General features: G+C 36.1%; 1 protein-coding gene across 1 annotated transcript in view; it reads right to left on the reverse strand.

The window, feature by feature from the left end:
- LOC127845594 (uncharacterized) overlaps nt 1-14,102 on the reverse strand; it is a 317,330-nt gene that overhangs the window by 153,046 nt on the left and 150,182 nt on the right. The gene's annotated exons all lie outside the window — the stretch shown is intronic.

Consider the following 14,102-nt stretch of genomic DNA (forward strand, 5'->3'; position numbering starts at 1 on the left):
TAAGGGACATCGGGCGATTGTACAGCGCGAGCACGAGGAACCACTTGGCAATGGCTATGGCAATAGCTCGGTCGCCGCAGCGGTTCGCAGTGGTCCCGGCCGCCTACACACCCGTCCAGTGGAGGAAACCAAAGGCCTGCCCTCGGTGGTGCGAACGGAACTAGAACATGTCGGCCCAGAGTCGTTAAGTTGGACACGGCTTCTATGCCTTCGATACGGAGAGCCTTGACATGTGCGGGAAGCTTGTGTCGGTCTATCATCCGATGCCGCGCGGCGACCTGTCAAAAGTGCGATGAGGCTCGCGCAGCAGTTGCGAAGAATCGGCCGACTCTCGCATAGCGCATCTCTCCGATCATTGGCTATCGGTCTGGCTCACGTGCGTACACATAAGTCGCAGAGGCGATAAAACACATGTATTTCAAGTTTTATTCTAACTCCTGAAAGTTGCCGAAAAACAGCTTCCGACAAACACAGGCGGATTAACGAACGGCGGACGGATGGGCAACGCCAAAATAATATCCCTCCGCCTTTGGCAGGAAAAGCAATGTTTAATAGATATGTAGATAGATTTTGCTGGAAACACGTAATAAACGATTAAATATAAAAGAAAAATTATACTCAGAGCATAGTAATTTATACAAAAATCCAGACGATAGTGCTGATATATTTCCCTATTTAAGTAAATACACTTGTTTACCTTTCAAAATTATGGCAAACTATGTATGTCTAAAAACACGCGGCTAATTTAGTATCCGTGGCAAATATCACACAAAGAGGCGTAACATCTGCCATAACATGAAATTTCCGTTATACGCCGTATATTAAGGTAGCCGCCCATATCATATCGGAACGACTGTCAATTGACATTAGTGCATCATGCAAGATTGTATGTTGCTGTGTGCTTAAATAAAACTCACATCTTTCCATCACGTTAATGTATTCAATGCAGTAATGTTTGATTCCATTATGCACTGTGCCTATTTCACAAGTCTCTCTGCACAAACCAACATACACATCCCCAGCATGCAATTTACGAACAAATATGATGCATCTGTACACATGAATGATACCATGAAGCCGAATGTAAAAAGACATTTATCATCAGGCACTATGCAAGGGTCATTAAGCATTAACATGTGTCTGCATGCACATTGAAAGTACCATCAAGTCATGACACAATCATAAAGAATCTAGGATGTAATTTTTACCTTATTACCGCTTCAGACGTATCAGAATGCTGTTCTACATCGGCACTGGCCATTTTATAAATTAAGTATGTTGCTTACTGGAATGTACTGAATTTCATCGTGCGCTTTTAAAAATACATTACTCCCACGTGCATTTTAGTTTTCTAAAACTCACCCTGGTAAATGGACGCTTGGCATCACTGGCTGAATAAAGTAAGACACGCATGTGGACGGTGGGTACCAGAGGAACATGCTTGTGGACGCTGTGCACCAGAGGGTGAATTCGATTAGACACGCATGTGGACGCTGTGCACCAGAGGGTGAATTAAGTAAAACATGCATGTGGACGCTGTGCACCAGAGGGTGAATTAAGTAAAACATGCATGTGGACGCTGTGCATCAAAGGGTGAATTCAGTAAGACATGCACGTGGAAGCTGTGCACCAGAGGGTGAATTCAGTAATACATGCATAAGGGCGCTGGGCAACAGAGGGTGAATTGAGTAAGACAGGCATGTGCGCGCTGTGCAACAGAGGGTGAATACAGTAAGACATGCATGTGGGCGCTGGGCAACAGAGGGTGAATTCAGTAAGACATGCATGTGGACGCTGTGCAACAGAGGATGAATACAGTAAGACATGCATGTGGACGCTGTCCAACAGAGGGTGAATTCATTAATACATGCATGTGGGCGCCGGGCAACAGAGGATGAATACAGTAAGACATGCATGTGGAAGCTGTCCAACAGAGGGTGAATTCAGTAGTACATGCATGTGGGCGCTGGGCAACAGAGGGTGAATACAGTAAGACATGCAAGTGGACGCTGTCCAACAGAGGGTGAATTCAGTAATACATGCATGTGGGCGCTGGGCAACAGAGGGTGAATACAGTAAGACATGCATGTGGACGCTGTGCAACAGAGGGTGAATTCAGTAAGACATGCATGTGTACGCTGTGTAACAAAGGGTGAATCGAGTAAGACATTCATGTGGGCGCTGGGCACAAGAGTGTGAGCTAAGTGAGACACGCTTGCATTTTGCGTCCCATTTCCGTTGATAGTATTTCGCAAATAGAAGATTAACAAGCAGCTTACAAAAAGAGTTGAATAATTCGTATTTAAAGTCTCCATGATACTCAAAATCAACGAAAATTTAGTGAAGTAATTCGTTAAGTAAAGTTAACACCTAAACAATCAGTGTTTCTTATAGCAATAGCATTTTAATTTCCCGCAAATATATTTATTAATACGACACACGAACACTTAAATGGTACCATGTTAGTGTTCATGTGTTGTATGAATAGATATCGATGCGGGAAATTAAAATGGAATTAAATATGCAAAACAATATTACAAACGAGCATTTTGTATCTACAAACATCTACTTGACCAGACCACATCTGGCGTTTAGATTTCGGCAATTTCCATAAGGAACACTGATTTTTAATTGCTTAACTTTATTTAAGGAAATATTGTACGAAAATTTCATTGATTTTGAGTAGTAATGGGGCTTTTACGTTCATACATTCTTGGTCATCTGATTAAATAATGCATAATTTTGAAGTTCAATCACAAATACAGTTTTATTTAAGCGTCGGTTGTTAAGAAGTATAAAAGTGTAAATTGGAGTTAAAGTTAATTTCAATCACACATTATGATGTACATAATTACTGATGGAAGAAATGTGTTCTTAAATACTGGCTTTAGAGCACATTTTTTAAAACAGCTTAAAAATGACTCACACAGTGTGTGAATCTTTTGTTTTCTAGTCTGTGTTTTAATATCCTATTTGTTTTGATAATATATATCTTAAAAGTTGCCACAGAGCTTGGTCGGTGATCTAAAATGTCAGAGTGTAGTGCCGAAAAATGTATAAAAAAATAATATTGGTATTTTATGGCGCTCACATTGCGTCTCTACTGCGTCTTGATCGCGTTCTGACAGCGTCATTATAGCGACCGTACCGCGTTGCGGTGAGCATGAAGTGGCTACATTTCATGCACAACGTTATAACATTGCGTATACCACGGGATATTTGCATGCTCGCGAAGTTGGGTAGCTGTACAGTCTCAGTGCAAACGCCGCCCACAACTACAGCGTTTGTACAGCATTTACACAGCGCGGCGACGCTGCGTTCACGGCGTTCTTTAAGACCACAAAACGTTGTTAAGGCGATACCAAAGCATTCTCAAGCGCGACGTCCTAATACAGAGCTGCGCCGATGTATATTAACATGCTCACAATTATAGCCTCAACCTGGCGTTCAATGCGATGACACGGCGGCTGAAACCGCCTTATCAATGCGTTGCTACGAAAGCGCAGCATATGCGACGTGAGCGCAAATGATATTGCCTTGACCCTTCATCATCATCATGTTTAATGATACGTCGGACGTTTTGTCCTGTATTCAACATGCAGGTTTCCACTTGCCTTAAAAGAAAGACTTGCGAAGTTTAATAAGATCCCCACCTATGATCCTGATAATGCGTTTATTGTTTAAATACAAATTTGTAAATGTATGAGTAAATTTGACTTGTTGATTTTGTCACGGTACCGAACTTAAGCGGGATTGATGATTAGCTGTGTTGGCGGCCCGGTTTGCTCACTCGGTACAGCCTTGTAAGCGGGAAGTCCCGGGTTCGAGTTATGGGCTGGCTGCACATTTTTCAATACTCGCCGACTCCCTCATCACCAATCGCGCTTAAGTTTGGTACCGTGACACTTTGTTTCATTTTGGTATGTTTGCAGTCACAGCCTTTGTCCACCAAATATTATTTTACTGTACATCGTCAAGCAAAAATTCATAACCTTTCAAAAACAATAACGATATACAAAATGTAACTAAAAAAGATTTTCTTATCCTTTCCACACTCATTTATAGAACCTTTACATGGTCGGTCCAAGACCATCATTCGTATTTGTATGCCCCCAACGGGTGGCATATAGTTTTCGCACTGCCTGCCTGCCTGCCTGCCTGCCTGCCTGCCTGTATGTCTGTCTGTCTGTCTGTCTGTCTGTCCGTCCGTCTGTCTGTAATTAAGTTAATTCAGTCTCTGATTCAAGGCCACCGTCCCATAACAAAATGCATATACATAGAATTGAATATTTACATACATTTATAATTGTTATCTTACAGAGTGAGAACATGAAAAAAAAACAGTTTCCAGAGGTTAGTAAATTGTAAAATCTATTAACTGTAAAATGATTGGGTTGTATATTAGGCAGATGGAATGACCGTATATCTGAGTACTTTTTACAATCAAATTAAACATGATGCTCATCCTCAACAACAACACTATTGTGGTTATAACAGTAAGTACATTACCGCTCAGCTCTTGGTATACCAAAGTGTCTTCCTGTTTCAATTGCTAATGTTTGACTAGAACATCGATATTTGGCATAGCTATTTTGAAGAGAAAAGGGCAAGTCCATTAATAAATATTTTTCAGTCACTTATACAGATTTAAAAAGTTTATAGTGATCACATTAAGGTCAAGAATCAATATGGTTTCCCCGTCTTGTTTATTGCAATCTGATATTCTAAGCCTAAAACTATGTATAAAACTATCAACATCTCCAATGTCTTGAGAAAGCAAGACAAGTCCAACACCGTACTTACAAAGGTAACTCTTACTTCTGATGTCCAAGTATGCCTTACCTACTGATTCAAGATAATACATGTATAACATAATATAGGTTTGTTCGGAATACCTATTTGAACTCATTTGAAGTAGTATACACCAGCATTTGATAAAACGACTTACATGATCTACATAAAAAGGTAATCTGCCACATTCACCTACGATCATATCTGTGTTTGTCGAGCGTGAAACACCAAGAAACAATTTACATTAGTGCGTTTGTACACGTTCAATTATAGGCGAAAATTTAAAACCCCGTATCTCTAAAACATAGAGTAGAATAGGTTTAACCATAGAATCAATTAATTTAAAACACTCATTAAAATAAAAATAGCCATATTGTGTTTGATAATTTCTTATACAGATTATAGACATTGTTGCATGACATGCAAGTTTTCTTTGCGATCGTGACCATGACAATTTAGGAGTAAAAATTAGACCCATATATTTGTTAAATGAGAGTCAATATTTCAAAGATGTCTTTAGTTACAAATATGCCGTTTTTACATGTGTTCATGAGAAATGTATTAAGGACATCAATTAAGAGAATGAACAGTAATGGACTGCATGTATCACCTTTACGGGTACCTGTAAGACATGGAATGCTCGCTGTTATACCACCATTTGTTTTCACAGCTGCCCTCATATTAGAGAACATAGCTCTCAAAGCATTAAGAAAATGTCCATAAATTTCCTTATTCGTTAGACACGCGAAGAGTTTATTGTGAAGTAAATTATCAAAAGCCTTAGAAAAATCCACATATTATACATAAATTCGACAACGCTTTTGTGTTAAATACTTTTGAATAATACCATTAAGGGTGAATAGATGAATAATCCTTACGAAACCCGCCTGTGATTCGTCTATCTTATCGTTTGCTTCCGCCCACGTGTACAGTCTAGTGTTTAATACAAAGGAATAAACCTTACATACTATATTCATAAGGGATATACCGCGGTAATTGTTGGGGTCGGAGAGAGATCCTGACTTATGGAGTGGGCATATGACACTATCTGCCCAGTCATCAGGGAAAATGCCCGTATTGAAAATATGACTAAACATTTTAGTCATGATTGGGACAGTAATATCTTTACTTGATTTTACAAATTGGGATAGAAACATATCAGGTCCTGGAGATTTACCTACTTTAAGCTTATTAATAGCATTTAGTACTTCAGCTTCAGTAATATCGCGGTCAAGTGTTGGATCACTGGGTGCGACTAGATCAATAATATCGACAGTATCGTTTGAATTTACAGGGGCTTCAAAACAAAATTAGAACTGGTAATGCCATTGCTCTTGTGAAATAGGGTATCTGGAACTCGCGTTGGTTGGGGATCTAGAATTACGTAAGATATTCACAAAAATTCGTGTGGATTTTGTTTCGAACTCACTAATTTATCTCTAATACGTCGTTGGTAAGAGAGTTTACGACTAAGTGCATATGATTTAAATTCACGTTTTGATTGTTTATATAATGGTAGATCTAAATTGTCGTTGCTGATCCTAAACTACATTGTAATAAACGTTGTTAAGTAGATTTCAGAGTGCCACAGAGTCCGCCCCACCACGAAGGTTGTGACTGGATATACCGCAAAAACGATTTACAAGCATTCTGCCTTCAGAGGTCTGTTTGTCAGTTTGTGTGTCTACCACGAGGTTACTAAGTACGTTTCAAACATGTATGATGGTGTCCGATCTCTAATTCAAGTAATTTTCATCCGATCTTCAACAAACTTGGTCACAAGTTTTATCTAGATGATCTTTAGGCCAAGTTTGAACATGTGCTATGCCGGGCCAAAAACAAGGTCAATGGGTCACTAAGTGCGTTTTAAACATTCAGCATGGTGGCCGCTCTATAATTCAAGTAGTTTTTATACGATCTTAACCAAACTTGGTCACACGTTTTATCTATTCCTGTTATTTGCATGAAAACAATTGGCAGAAAAAATAACACATACAAACGGCAGCAGATTACATTTATGTAACAAACAACAAACTTTAAATATTGAACACCTGTTATGCAGCAACCTTATAAACTCGACGCATATCTCAAAAACATTTACACAGTTATGCTTTTTTGTAGTGACAAAGCTTCATTTGGGGGCATCCGTGTCGTGTAAACAAATTTTTTGTTCATTAATCTTTTAAATCATAAGTTTATCGTTTGAACCGATTTAAAGGGGCCTACAACCAGATTTACGAAAAAATAAAATCTCTAAAACACCGTGTGTGTTTTTACAATTAATAGTTTATATTGATTAAAATATCTTGACTGGTATATTACATTACTTGAAAAAAAGTTCATATTTTCAGTATATTCGGTAATAAAATCTCGCGATATATAATCGAAAGTACATCGCGAAAATAGATGACATAACGACACACACACTTTAAATAACGCAAGTAGATTGATCATTTTATATAATATAAAATATATACAATTCACTTAGCATGCACAATTTGCATTCGTGGGTTTACCACGTGACGATGATGATCAACCTACTTGCGTTATTTATCGTTAACTGGTAGTTACCTGGTACACATACCCAGTAAAGTTGTATTTCAAAATATACTGAAAATATGAAAACTTAACAACGTTTTCAATTAATGCAATATACCAGTCGTGATATTTTAATCAATATGAACTAATAATTGTAAAAAAATACAGTATTCTATAACTTTTCTTTTTTCGTGAAATCTGGTTGACGGCCCCTTTAAAAACGAAATACATATAAAGTCAAAATAGTGGTTTATTTTTAATTCAAGTTTAGAAAACAAAACGGAATATACGTCTTTCTACGTTAAACCTTTTTCTTTTCGTTTGACAAATATTGCAGGTTTTGATGAACATTTACTCTGGGTCAAACCGCGTTTTCAAATGGACATGTAACCGGGTCCAACGAAAAAATAACTATTATTGAAAAAGTTCCACATAAATAAACATGTTTAAACTGGATTTTTATTATTTATAGATTTACCTTCATCAATTGTTTAGTTTATTTCAATCGATCGCTCTGTTAAAACTCAATCCGAGTATCGGGAAATGGTCCACAAAACACCAATAACAAAAAAGGCAATCTGTGTTTCTGGATGTATTGGAAAATTGATTTTATCTTTTATGGTTACTTCTACCCTTTATAACGATGAAATATGCAATAATTGATATTTTATTTACATGTAGCAAATTTGTGGAATACAGAATTATGAAGACATATGTAGTATTTATAACGTATCATATTTTACGTGCTCAAACCTTAAGCTTAGTTCATATTACTATAACAATACTAAATTTAACATAAAATTCAAAATCATTCTCGGATTTAAGATCATTTGAACATGAAGTCACCCATTGTTGAATAAATAATTCATACTATTATTAATAAAGGATTGAACATTTGTATCACATTTTAATTTGAATTGTATAAGTTTCTTCCCGTAGATTGCAACCCTTAGGTTACATAATGTGATGCCCAGAAAATCGAACCTGCATTTCACTTTCTAGACCAACGAAAATTTAAAATCATTCTGAATGTCAGCTGCAATATTCATCTGTTTGTTATTTTTTACTGACAGGCATTCACTATACGGGTGTTGTCTTGGGCTGTGAGGTGGAGGCAGGCGTACGCGGTGTTAACCCCGCCTGCCCGGTATGGCGACCACCAAATTAACTCGCATAACGGCAACGGGGATCGAATCCCAAGTCGCCCAGGTGAGAAGAGCACCAATCACTGCGCGAACTGGACAACCCTGTTGTTGTGCACCGTATATTTCTGAAATTCGTGTTTTATGCAATTCGGTTAGATAGCGTTCTTTTAACTTATCTGTTTTACTCATCGTGCCATATTCTAAAAAAAGCGTTAAACTAATTAAGGTAGCGCACCCCTAATGATTTCCCGCCATTCATTCGAAGGTTGAAGAGATTAATTTTAGGTGCCGTAGCCTAGTGGTTAAGGCGATATACTAGAAATCTTTTGGGATATTCCCGCGCAGTTTCGCATCTTGCCGACGACGTATCCTTTTTTGCGACGCGTTTTATTTCTTTTCTAACGTAATGTGATTGAATATGGCATATAAGCTATGTTTATTGTTAAATATGTTGCAATTTTTATGCACATTCTTCAATTTTTAAAATTAAAGCAACGTTATGGCTAAATTGGGTGATTAACTGCTGAAAATACGAAACATGTATGTTGCATTTTTATTTTTATTTCAAAAAGTAAACGGTGAATCTGTCTACTTCTTAATATTTTGCTTTATATAGTGTATCTATAAAAGCTAAGTTAAAAAAAATTACTTAAATGATACTATTTTCAATTTTATGAACTTTGTTTTAAACCAACCAAATTTCTACTTGCCTGAAACCACTTACATGGCGCTCTTCCATAAAAAACAAGTTGTATAAAAGATAAATGTCTGTAAAAGAAAACTTTGTTCATCTTGTTTAAACTGTCAACACCTTTACTGCATTTGTACACACAAACTACATGTCTATATTTGGAAATCTGGATGTATTATGGAACTTTCATATACCCCAGGGGTGCACATATACTAGACAAAAGCCGAGTGTGGGGGTGGTTTTGAAAAAATCAGTATATTTTTTTTAAAGCATGGAAAGACTACCTAAAAATTTGCATGTAGTTCAGTGCAATGATGCTGATTAAGAAAATAATAGATTCGATTATATTTGTATAGGTATCCATTACGGGTGCGCTACCTTAATCAAAATTAGTTAGACCACAGCGTCCACTTGTACAGCATGTTGCCCATCAGTCAAATTTATCATGGCTGCTGCCTTATACTACTTGGATAAACTTCATTACAAGAAGTCTATATTTTTGCCGACTATGGGCAGTGTTAAATTGTCCGAGGATTATAAAGTATATTTACGTTCCAAAGAAACGAACAATTAATTTATTTACCTCATGGTTAAATTTTTGAAATAACGAGATTGGAAAACCGCCACACTTGCATAAACATTGTTATTATTAGATTACCGGTGATCTAATATCATTTCAATTATTATATTAATAGTTCATACATAGGACTCAAAATAAACAAACTTGTGACTTCTGAAATTTACTAGTTTATGCACCAAAGATCCACATATTCAATCGGATTAATATTTTTAGTATATACACGAACTATCCACAGAGCGGCTTCATGGCAACCATGTTCTCCGCGCAAGTGAGCGGAAGTTGGACGACCTTTAGCAGTGCTTCGCAAACTCCCTTCAGGGGGCCGATACAGGCGGAGAAAGGCAGCAGGAAGATGTACCACCAGGCGACGAAGAATGCGATTGGCCAGCCGAGGAATATAAGGATGAGGAACCACAGAATCCCCCACAGTAAGCCGGGACACAGTCCTCCGCGACCCTTTCCGTATCCTTGACCTTCACCTTGACCCATAGTTGACGTACGAAAGGTAGTTTCAAAAGATTGTATCCTTTTTTATTTAAGTTTTTTAAGTCGACATATAAATCTGTTTAGGACTCAATCCATCTTTTCGGATTGCTGTTCTAGCCTGTGGTATACGGATTCAATATGAAACCTTAAAATCACAATAACGCATTCATCTAATATGTTAAATGTTGCATATCAATTTCCACAATTAAAAAAAAAAATAAGTATTCGCCAGGGTTTTCCTAAACAATTAGTTAAGTCCGTTTTTATTCCTTATTTTAAACACATTGATTAATCTGTTTTCGTGCTGGCATATATGGACTGTTTGTAAAAAAATTATCCTTTTGAAATATTCGCATCACTCAAATGCATATATGTGGAACATTCGTGCAAAGAACGCCATCATCTTTGAATCATATCGGATCGAATGCAATCGAACGTTGAATGATATCGATGTTTAATTCATGCTCCATCTGTTTGTTGATACAGTTACATGTACTATAGGTGATACCAGTCCTGGTTCGATAAAAGACACGTAGTGGCAGGCAGTAAGCATTAATAATCCCAGACAACAGACTCAATACGATTGACACTTGAAATGAAAACAGTTCAACTTGAAGTATACTTAGGTTCTTAGATATTTCATTCTGTATACATGTATATAATATAGCAATCGTGATCATGAAATGTTTGTTGATTTTGTTGCGCGTGTTGTTCGTTTGATTGTTTGAAAGAATGCACTAAAACAGCTAATTAGTCGTATGTAATTGCAATTCATGTTAACAGTTTGCCTGAAAATAATCCACTTTCACTTCATATATTGTACTTACGATACCAATAGAACAACGGCAAAATCGTTCATTGTTTTTTAGTGTATCCACCAAATCCCTGCATATTTTTTGTTTGTTTTGTATCTGCTATACTGATGCACAGAACCATTATTCAGATATTATTAATAAAATGGTGTGTTTGTCATTTCCGACCTAGAATGAAAATCTGTTTTAACACTTAAGACTTTTATTGTATTAAACAGCACCTTTTAAACTTGATAATTAATTTTTCATCCCTGTGTTAATATGTCACCACTGACCAGTTCGTAGATCGTCTGACCATATGCGATGTATGACTTTGTAAAACATTGTGCTTTATTTTCGCTTTCAGTATTTTATGCTTAATTTCTTATGGAAAATTTTAAGGTCAGGTCAGTGGGGGCAATCAAAATTGTATCATGTAATATAGTCTTTAACTGTATTGTGCAATATGTGACTTAGTCTCATAAATGTAAGATTGCACAAAGCTGTTTTAATTGATGTTTTAACTGATGCCCAGATTTAAGTAGAGACTATATTATTTATGGTATTTGGAAGAGAGTTAACTCTGTAGTTCATGTTATAGTTTTCTGTCATTTAAATTCTTGGGTTAGCTCCCTTTCATTTATATATTATTTTATGATTATTGTGTTGATATAATACTCTGGTCTCCTATAACTCGATACTTTCGAGTGGCAGCATTTAATTATTATGTATATGTTTTATTGTATGTTGTAATTATATATACATGTATGCTGATGAGACTTTAATAAACTAATAAACTTGTTTAGACATTCTATATGTGAAAGAAATCGTGACATACTTGAAAGGGCGTTGTTCGTTTCTTATTGATGAATATGTTATGACGTTCATCGATTACACACGTTTTAAAACTACGATTTTAGTACGCATAGTATTTCTCTTACGAAAATGAGAAAATAATATAAAAACGAGTTATTATCAAATTTTGTCTATGCTAGCAAAATCTTTCATGAACACACAAAATCATCGTACTAAATAGTGGTCACGTGATTAACATGTATCACGTGAGTAAATACGAGTCGGAATTTAATAGCATTAAAAGTGACCAAACAGTGTTATATTCTATGCGGTGAATAGGAAGAGAATAAAAGTAAATTGAAATTCGATTATTTATTCTAGCTTGAAATAGAATGATATGGCTTGATCGTTCACATTCTCCACGCAGAGATGTCGTTCCTTGCTCTCAAATACAATCTCTGCAATTTCAGTGGTATATTTTTTTAATAAATAAAAAAAATATTTGTCATATATGTTGCTCGACAAGAATATTTATGTTGGTATGTCAATTTATAATGTGTCTTTGATAAAATGTGTCAACGGCATGAATCAGGATAATAGAGAGCCATATTTTTCTTTTTCGGGCAGAACCGGATAAACTTCCTCCATCTCGGCACCAACCATGTATTCTATTTATTCTATTTCATGCCATTGACACATTTAATCAAAGACAAATTATAAATTGACATAACTATATAAATTATAATTATTCTTTTCGAGCCTCCTACATGTACACAACATTCCAGACGACCAAATAACTACCGATTGTGTCACGTAAAAATAGTTCCATTTTACACTGTTCCTTTTAATACTTTCCTATCGAAAATATGAGAAGAAATAGACAAAAAATCGAGAATGTGATACTTTTCTTGGTAAAATTAAAAAAAAAAATTGCAGCAGCAAAACAAAAACTAATTTTTATTTAAATTAATGACACCTTTAATCCAGTGCATATATCAATACATTTACAACGATATACACCTCCATTTTCTGTTTGTCCATCCCTTTGTCGACATCTATTTTCTGTTTTTCCATCCCTATAATGGAATGTATTTTAAATCACGCCATTTTTTATAGCGTTTGTATCGAATGCTAACCACTGTGACTCAAAACCCGATTTACGAAATCGTAATCCTGCCGTTACTCGTAGCGAATTATTTTATTCCCATCGAAGTTAACAATTATGAATGACAAACACACAATCCGAAATACGTTTATGATTCATTCGATGATTTAAAAATGTTTAAAAAGATACTTTAAAACCACCATGTCAATAGTGTTGTCTCTAAAACCCTGAGAGAAAATATTGTGTACACACCGGTCTTACTGACCTGTGTACTAACGCGAAAGGAATTGTGGGTTGCACTTCTTTTATGAGTGAAAAATGAAAGCGAAAATAGGTAAGGCAATCGTGCTTCTGATAATCGCTATCAGTCTTAATAGAGATTCCAAATCTCATTTAAACATAACTAAATAACATTTCTTTAAACAACATTACGTTTTAACCACACAATAAAGAACGATTTTCTTTTCATCATTAACATTTTCATTCTTACACAGAACTTTGGCGAGATTGTCGGTGTTTTACGATTGTGACCGCGCTTGGTTGCGGAAAGACTTATTAGACTACGCACTTCGCAAATTGCATACGACGATACGATCCCAGCGATAATGTAAGTTGATTTAATTAATAATGGTATTATCGACATTCATTATCATGTCGCGTTTGACTCCAAATTAATCGTATACTTGATAGAAAAGGTTTATAAATAATTGTCACTGATACTTCCTCATTGACATTTTTTTTTAATCGAAAGTGCGTAAGGAAATTAACACGACAATACAAACAATTAATGATAATATATTTTATATGCTGAAAATATTGTGGTGCACCACCACGACGACCACCACCACCACCACCATCAGCACCACCACCACCACCACCACCACAACCACAACCAAAACTACAACCTCAACCACAAGCACAACCACAATTGTCGCCAACATCATCATCATCATCATCATCATCATCATCATCATCAACAACAACAACAACTGTATAAAAAAATAGTAATAAAATGCCATTTTTATACATTCCAAATTCACCTTAACATGTATTGTTTATAGGATAGTCTGTATATATACAGATACGTGATAAATTGTAAGGTTGGTATATATTGTACCAGGAGTTTATTTAAGAGGATGCTCACTTGCCTGTGCCGTTGAAGCCTAAAATTTGAATGATC

The sequence above is a fragment of the Dreissena polymorpha genome, chromosome 9, assembly GCF_020536995.1.
Source record: "Dreissena polymorpha isolate Duluth1 chromosome 9, UMN_Dpol_1.0, whole genome shotgun sequence".
Lineage (NCBI taxonomy): Eukaryota > Metazoa > Mollusca > Bivalvia > Myida > Dreissenidae > Dreissena > Dreissena polymorpha.